The sequence below is a fragment of the Pantherophis guttatus genome, chromosome 4 (genome assembly GCF_059756535.1).
Source record: "Pantherophis guttatus breed Tessera chromosome 4, ASM5975653v1, whole genome shotgun sequence".
In the NCBI taxonomy this organism is placed as follows: domain Eukaryota; kingdom Metazoa; phylum Chordata; class Lepidosauria; order Squamata; family Colubridae; genus Pantherophis; species Pantherophis guttatus.
In genome coordinates, this window is record NC_142066.1 from 75,242,285 (window position 1) to 75,250,740 (window position 8,456).

The 8,456-nt window shown below is 42.9% G+C and overlaps 1 pseudogene across 1 annotated transcript; it reads left to right on the plus strand.

The window, feature by feature from the left end:
• Positions 1–602: 602 nt before the first annotated feature.
• LOC148114172 (endogenous retrovirus group K member 8 Gag polyprotein-like) lies at positions 603–7,739 on the plus strand (annotated as a pseudogene). The gene has a single exon (XR_015734170.1). The product of XR_015734170.1 is annotated as an endogenous retrovirus group K member 8 Gag polyprotein-like (transcript).
• The last annotated feature ends 717 nt before the right edge of the window (positions 7,740–8,456 follow it).

Genomic DNA, 8,456 nt, shown 5'->3' on the forward strand with positions numbered 1-8,456 from the left:
TAGAAATCATATGATTTACTGTAGGGATTGTAGGATATGAAACTTATGCCCGTATATGGGGTAAATATGTAGTAACTGAATACTTTCCTTTTAATCACGAATGTAATATGAGAATGTATAGCTGTAATCATGTCTTCTCATACGCCCTATACCCTTGTTTAATAAAAGAGAGGTCTGGAGTCAGCTTGAGGCTCTCTCATCCCGAGAAACACCTGTGCCTGTGTCTTCTCTAATCTGGACCCCTCATGGGAAGCCGACCGGATGATCGCAACAACTGGTGACCCCGACGTGATAACCCTCACGGCTATACGTCTCTTGGAACTCCCGTTCTCATCGCCTGGAAGAGGCTGTGCACCCCGATTTCACCTGAAACACGACGATAATCTCTCGTGAGTATGGGAGGAGATATTTCCAAGCAGCAGGCAGCGCACCTGCAAGAGCTTGGCGAGATATCCAAGACCAATATTACTATTTTAAAAAATAATGGGAAAGTCCTGCCCATGATATAAAAAAAGAATTTGATTTACCTTCTAAAATACATTTGGCAACATTATCCGGTTTATCCGGAAAAGGGCTCTTTAAAAGTGAAAACGTGGAAACAGATGGGAACCTGGCTCCACGAATCTCCCCGAGCCCCTGGAAAAGTTCTTGCGCTCTGGAGATTGGTCATAGAGTGTTTAATGATGCATGAGAAAAGTTTTCAGGACACTGATAAGTCTCCCGAACCTCCGCCACCATATGACGGCTCTTCCGCTAAACCCAACCCCTTTCAATCCAAGCCTTCTGTTCCTCCTACAGCTCCTGCTTCCTCCTCCTCTGAGACGTTTCCTTTGTCTACCTCTGAACCCTCTGCTTCCGCATCTTCCCCCTCTGCTGTAGGCGCTGTACAATCCGCTATGATGAGAACGTATAGAGAGGGAGAATTAGAAGGTGATGAAATGATTTCAGCTTTTCCTTTAGTATTTGTAAACCAGGGAGGAGCGCAAGTTCTGCAATGGGAACCGCTCCCTATTAAATTGATAAGGGACATCAAACAATCCTGTGTGATGTATGGTATCCAAGCACCTTATACCCAAGGCTTGTTGAGAACCATGGCAAACGCCCACCTCCTGATTCCGGCTGATTGGAAGAACTTGTTTAGCATGATCCTAACAGGGATTCAGTATGTTGTTTGGCATTCAGAATACCAGGGTCATGCAGCCCTCTTAGCGGCTAGGAACCCCCCGTCACAGTTAATGAGATCTGTGGCGAGGGACGGTTTCTGCCTCCTACTGCTCAATACGCTTTACCAATTCCTACTGTTACTTTAACTTCTCAAGCTGCTCTCGAGGCTCTTATTCGAGTGGACGACCCTGGTACATCCAAACAATCTTTTGCAAAAATTGTTCAGGGTCCAAATGAACCCTATTCAGATTTTGTTGAGAGACTGTAAGTTGCTCTCTCGCGTCAAATCACCAACGCGGATGCACGACATGAAATTACGATGAAATTGGCCTATGAAAACGCAAACAATGATTGTCGTGCCCTGCTCTCCCCATTGGTCAATACACCAGGTGTCTCACTGGCTCAATATCTGACTGCCTGTCGTGCCGTTGGCACGCACGCCTATCATGCTGAATTTCTTGCTTCAGCAATCCAAAAGTGGAGTGAGAAAAAACCATCTGGTAATTGCTTTAACTGTGGAAAACCTGGTCATTTCAAATCTCAATGCCGAGCACCTGGTGGTAGAGCGGCACGAAACTCAAATTCAAATCGCGACGTCAGGCCAAAAACAGTCTGCCCAAAATGCAGAAAGGGTTTCCATTGGATAACCAATGTCGATCAAAACCCTCTTACCAGGGAAACTAGATTTGGGGCCAGCAACTAGCCCCGTCCCAAAGGTTGCGCAGGATCAACCAACCTCTGCACCATTGACAATTCAATATCCAATTTCCTTTGACTTACCGTATGCTTTGTGTACTGTTTCTGTTACATCTTCTTTGCATCTTGATGATAGTGTCTCTGTCCTGATTGAGTCTCACCTGAATGCCCAACTAAAAGGCATTTCGGTTTTTCCTACTATTTTCTCATTGCCATTTCCCTTGCAATTCCAACTTCACCTATCTTCCACCTTGCCTCAAAATTTGTCCGCTGGGGATGTAGTCGCCAAAATGATACTTGTGTCAAAAGATTCAGATAACGCAGAAATTTTAGCCGTTACCACCTCTATAACCGAAACTAAGCCTACATTAAAGGTAGTCATTAAGGGTAAAACCTTTTCTGGCCTTCTAGATTCCGACGCTGATGTTTCGGTGATCAGAGCGGAAGAATGGCCCTCCTCTTGGCCAACTGAAAGGTTCTAGCTCCAATTTGACAGCTTTACAAACACTTTCTTGTCTACCATTATATGGATGACATTTTGATTGCAGCCCCGGGCCCTATGGGCACGGTGGCGCAAAAATTACCAACAATTATGAACCATTTAAAGGTGTATGGTTTGCATGTGGCTCCGGAAAAAATCCAAATTCATTCACCCTTTAAATATTTAGGTCATAAATTGCTCTCTTCTCATGCTGCTCTCTTTACTCCTGTGCTAAAGCTTCCCTCTGAGACTACTCTTGTGCAATTACAACAATATTTAGGTGCCATTAATTGGACTCGTCCATTCTTTGGCATCTCTACTTCCACACTCTCGCCTCTTTTTGATGCCCTGAAAAAAGGAAAACAACCGGGAGACAGGATTGAGACAGGATTGGGCCAAGAACAATTGAATGTGGTAGAGTTAATACAAAAAACCATGGAACAGCGATGGGTCGATCGTTGTGAGATGGACACGCCTATTACTTTAATAATTATTAACACTCTAAATTTACCCACTGCGGTACTCACCCAAAAAACTGACAAGCTCCTAATTATTGAATGGCTCCATTTACTGCACACACCTCGTAAAACAATTACTCCACAATCATCTCAATTCACTCAGCTGATCCAAAAAGGACACCTTCGCTCTAAAGCCCTTATGGCAATTGAACCCAGCACCCTGTATCTTCCCTGTTCATTGGCGGATTGGGAAGTCATGTATATTAATTCGGATCCTTTACAAAATTCTTTGGCACAATGGCCGGGGGAAGTTTCATGTCATCCTCCTTCTGATCCACGGCTGGCTCTTCTAAAAGCAGTCCCGTTTGTGTGGCAATCTCCCATGGCAACCCAGCCGATTCCGGATACATTTACAGTATTTGCAGATGGTAGCAAAACATATGGTGCTTGTGCCTGGAACTCTGACGGGCAATGGCACACCAAAATTACTTCACCCCAAACATCTGCGCAGTGGGCTGAGCTTGCCACTGCTATATTGGCCTTTCAGCACTTTGCTCATACGCCTTTCAATTTAATCCTGGACAGTCTGTACGTTACTCAAATTATAAAACAAATTTATTATTCCTATTTGTCTCCTGCGTTAGATTCTGATCTGTTAATCTTAATGCTCACTTTACAGAAATTTATTTCTGACAGAACTCAGCCATTCTTTGTGACCCATATAAGAAGTCATCAGCCCTTCCCGGGCCCCCTCCAGGAGGGAAATGACAAAGCCGATGCTGCTGCAACTGCACTCATGGTTATGTCTCCCATCACACCATGGGACAGTCATGCTTATTTTCATCAAAATAAAAAAGCATTGGCAAAACAATTTGGTCTCACGGCAGCCGAAGCGACTGCCATCATACAACAATGTCCTACCTGTAGTCAACAAGCTCATTCTATCCCTATGGGTGTTAATCCTAGAGGTCTCAAAGCTTATGAAATCTGGCAAATGGATGTGACTCAATACCTTTCCTTTGCCCCATGGAAATATTTGCATGTTTCCGTGGATACTTATTCAGGATTCATCATGGCATCCCCACAAAGGGGAGAAGCAGCCAAACATGTAATAAATCATTGTATTCGGACTTTTGCATCGATGGGACGCCCAATTGAACTTAAAACTGACAATGGACCTGCGTACACCAGTACTGCCTTTGCAGACTTTTGTAACAAGTGGTCCATCACACACAAATTTGGCTTACCCTACAATTCTCAAGGCCAGGCAATTGCAGAACGGGCTAATCAGACCCTCAAAACGCTCTGGATAAATTGAAAGAGGAAAAATGCCTCGGCTTCCCAGCCATGCAAAACAAACTCAATCTTTGCTTATATACTTTGAACTTTCTTAACCTGACTGGACAGCCTCCCACATCGGCTGCAACCCGTCATTTTTCTGCTTCCCCATCAGCTACCCCAAAACCGAAGGTCTGTTTCCGCCAACCACCCGATCCTACATGGAAAGGGCCCGCTGACCTTATTACCTGGGGCCGTGGATACGCTGCTGTCCAGTACAACGATCGCACCATTTGGATCCCCGGAAGACACGTAAGACCATTTCATTTACAACAAAAAGAAGGAGAAACCAGTCACGATCTTGCATCTATTGCCCCTACATCACATGATCCTTCATGTCAGCAGCCTCTACGTTCAATCATAATGGGACAGTAATAAAAGACATTCAAATAGCTGCTAATCGGACAAACTCCACTACTCCTATTTCCCAAACCACACCCACCACTGACCCTCCCCCTGATGTAGTGAGCTTCACACCACAGTGATTATGATTTGTTTATGGCTTTGGACATTGTTAGCTTTGGGACTCTCAAGTGCCCATGTAAGGAACATCAAATCCCCACATACATACACTTTAAGTCAAGTATGCTCCCGCCAGAAACGCATTGTCTATGCACGAGGTCCTTACTTTCTACCTGTCTACTCCACCACCTAAGGTTCCCATATTGACATTCCCAGCTGAGGGGGGAGTGGATAAGGAAAATGGGCCTCTGCAACAATTGCATAGAGGAGATTATATCTCACGGATTCTGGAATTAAGTCAAGATCTTGTTAATCAGTACAACCCTACCCTAGGTCAGAAATGCTGGTTATGCCTATCTGCTGACCCTGCATTTTATCATGCTATCCCTGTAAAATCACAACTCTGGGTTAGAACAATTGCTACAATTCTCCTTGAAAGGGATAGTAGAGATAAAGTACCCGTCTCACCAATACAAGGAGATTTTTATGAAGCATTCAAACGATTGGGAAAAAGTCATCTTTCTATCACAGGCCCAATTGCTACAGGTGTAGACCTCATAGGAACACCTTCTTTGTGTGTAAAGAGACATCAGAAATTTGGTAGGCCTGTAGGATCCCTGACAGACAAACAATGTCAGTCAGCAATATATTTTGGCCCAAAAATAAATTTGGTGGACATAAAATTAACAAAGGGAGTTTTTCCCTCTGCTTACCGCAAATTTCAACAAAAGGTTACTTTCTCAGCTCCACCAGAACTACACTTTAGAAAGGAGAGGTGGGGTGGATGGAATCTGTCCTTGGAAAGCTGTCCAAGACCATTTCACCCTCCAGGATTTCCCATTTGGTTCAATCTAAAGTCCAAAGCAGATCTGTGTATCCTTTTTCCACCGGGAAATACTACCTCTCGATATATTTTTGAAGGACCAATTCTCAGAGATAAACAGAAGGACCCATCACTAGAAGTCCCATTACAACCTTTAGCGGCAATGTTTGTAGCAGGGACTTTGGGAGTCTGGACTAATGAAAACAACCATAGAATCCATGCCTTCTCCATGAACATCGGAATATGCGTGGAAGAAAAAGGAGTGGTTTTTTTGTGTGGAACAAATGCATATCTGTGTTTGCCAGCAAACTGGACAGGTGTGTGTATACTGGCCCACCTTTTTCCTAAAGTAGGTGTTGTCAGTACAGAGCATTCTATCCCTGTTCCCCTTCTGGGACATGTTCAGAAGAGGGTCCCCATACTCATCCCGCTATTAGTGCTTATAGGGATGGGTACAGCTGTAGGGACAGGAGTGGCAGGACTAACTCACTCTGTAATCCAATTTAAGCAAATCTCAGAGGAGCTGCAAGGAAGTTTGAATCAAATTGCTGGCACTTTAATTGAAGTCCAAAATCAGATAGATTCTTTGGCTGCTGTAGTGTTACAAAACCAACGTGCCTTAGACCTCCTGACAGCAGAAAAGGGAGGAACATGTATATTTTTAGGTGAAGATTGTTGTTTCTACATGAACAAATCAGGTGTGGTCAGAGAAGGTGCTCGGGATTTGCAGGATAGGGCTTCCAGAATAACTCAGAGGTTACAAACTTCTGACATGTGGTTTTCTTGGGTGCCTGGATCCGGATGGATTAAACAAATGATATTTTTGTTCATATGCGCAATAGCTGGCTTAGCATTCATCCCATGTGTGATACCAATCCTTAGACAATTATCAATCAGAGCTATAAAAGAGATTCAAATTGAGAAGGAACTAGCTTTGACATAACATTTTCTTAATCAACTTGGTCCCTACCCTGTGGAAGAACTTACAGATACGGAGTCAAATCCATATGTGGTAATGGGACCAGGGGAATAATGGAGAGAATCTTCCTGAGACTCAAAGGAGTACACACAATCATATATACCCTTTATGTGCCTTTATTTCTTATATTTTGTTAGGATTTTTATATTATAGATTTGTTTATTGGAACGTGTTTATTCAGTAGTCACCCCTATAAGAACGTAGTGAAAGTTTCTATCACTAAAGGACCCTCTTTGTTCCCTCTTTGTTCATAATATTGTGCCAAAGAAATTATGCTTGTAAAAGTCTTCAGCACGTAGGCGGGCACATTCCTTCTTTGATGTAGATGAGGTGAAGAGAGGCTCCTCGGTCACCCCTCAGTTGTCACAGATAAAGAAAAAATAATAAATGACTTTACAAACTATCCCACTATGAACAAAACTTACTCAGTGACACTTTCTATCCCATTTCCTGCGGAATTATGCATCAAACGGAATAATTCTGCCGCAAAGAAGCTCTCAGACATTACAGACCCTGCACAAAAATTCTTCCACTGCCTGGCACCCGCCCTGAAAATACATTCGTTCTACCGGCATGGGAATACAATTTGTGCGAGCGATTTGTGGAAATGTATAACTGGAATACAACTCATAAACTTGATAACCTACCTCGCTTGACATCTCCTGGCCACTTTTCCGCTAACTTTGTTCGACATAATAAAAGGATGGGTGAGCTAAAAACATTTGCAGAAACCGGATGGCTGAAGAACATATTGTCTACTGTACTCATAATCATTGCTTTGCTTATTTCTGTATGTTGTAGTATCCAATGTATTCCTGCTTCATTTGCTATGATGACAAACATATTTGCCAAATGTAAAGAAAACATCATAACAACAACATAGCTGAACCTTGAACAACGATCTCTACTCAATATCCCCGGAACGGAGAGTAACGGGGACGAAACTGAAAAATTCCCTTTAACCCTGTTGCAAAAAACAAAAACAGAGGAAATGTGGGAATGAGGTAGCCATGGTGTATGTGTGGATCAGACTGGTTGGTTGGAACACATATGCGGAGCCTGGCACCGAAATAATTTGGAGATCATGAACCATTAGACTGTTTAAGTTTTGTTTTTGCTTTAGGTATTGCTTTCCTAGAAATCATATGATTTACTGTAGGGATTGTAGGATATGAAACTTATGCCCATATATGGGGTAAATATGTAGTAACTGAATACTTTTCTTTTAATCACGAATGTAATATGAGAATGTATAGCTGTAATCATGTCTTCTGATACGCCCTATACCCTTGTTTAATAAAAGAGAGGTCTGGAGTCAGCTCGAGGCTCTCTCATCCCGAGAAACACCTGTGCCTGTGTCTTCTCTAATCTGGACCCCTCATGGGGAGCCCACCGGATGATCGCAACATTTCTGCTCTGGAGCTGTAAATCCTTGTTTGAAAATCCTACTTGGATTTTGAAAAAGACCAATTTTAGCCAGCCTCCAGAAATCAGAGGAGCTGGTGGCTAGCTACAAAGGATCATGCTACTAATGCATTGTGCCAAGGTCCTGTTTGGATTTCAGGATGGATCTTTTACAGCCAACCCCAGAAACTAGAGGAAGTCCTTTTGACAGGTAGCAGTGGTTTATAACTTTCCTTGCTGGCTTTCCTATTGATTTTCTGGGAAGGCCAGCAGGAAAAATTGAAAATGAAATTGAAAAGTCACAAGTGCAAATGAATCAGATCAAGATCACATTAGTACAGGGAATATATGGCCATAACTTCAAGCATGAGTCGTAAGTCCTTTTATTCAGCTGGTTGGAATTTCAAACTGTCACTGAATGAATGGTAATTAATTGAGGACTCCCTGTAGATGAATTTTTCTTCATAACGATCTATTCCTCACCCAGTCCCTCAAGTCTTCCAATGGGGTGCACTCCTTGCCACCTTAACTAAGTCCATCCAATTTTCTACGAGGTCACCTTTATTTCTTTCCTTCCATCTTTCCCAGTATTAGACCTTTCTTCAGAGAGCTGGGTTTTTGCATAATGGATCTGAAGTTGGATATTTCGAG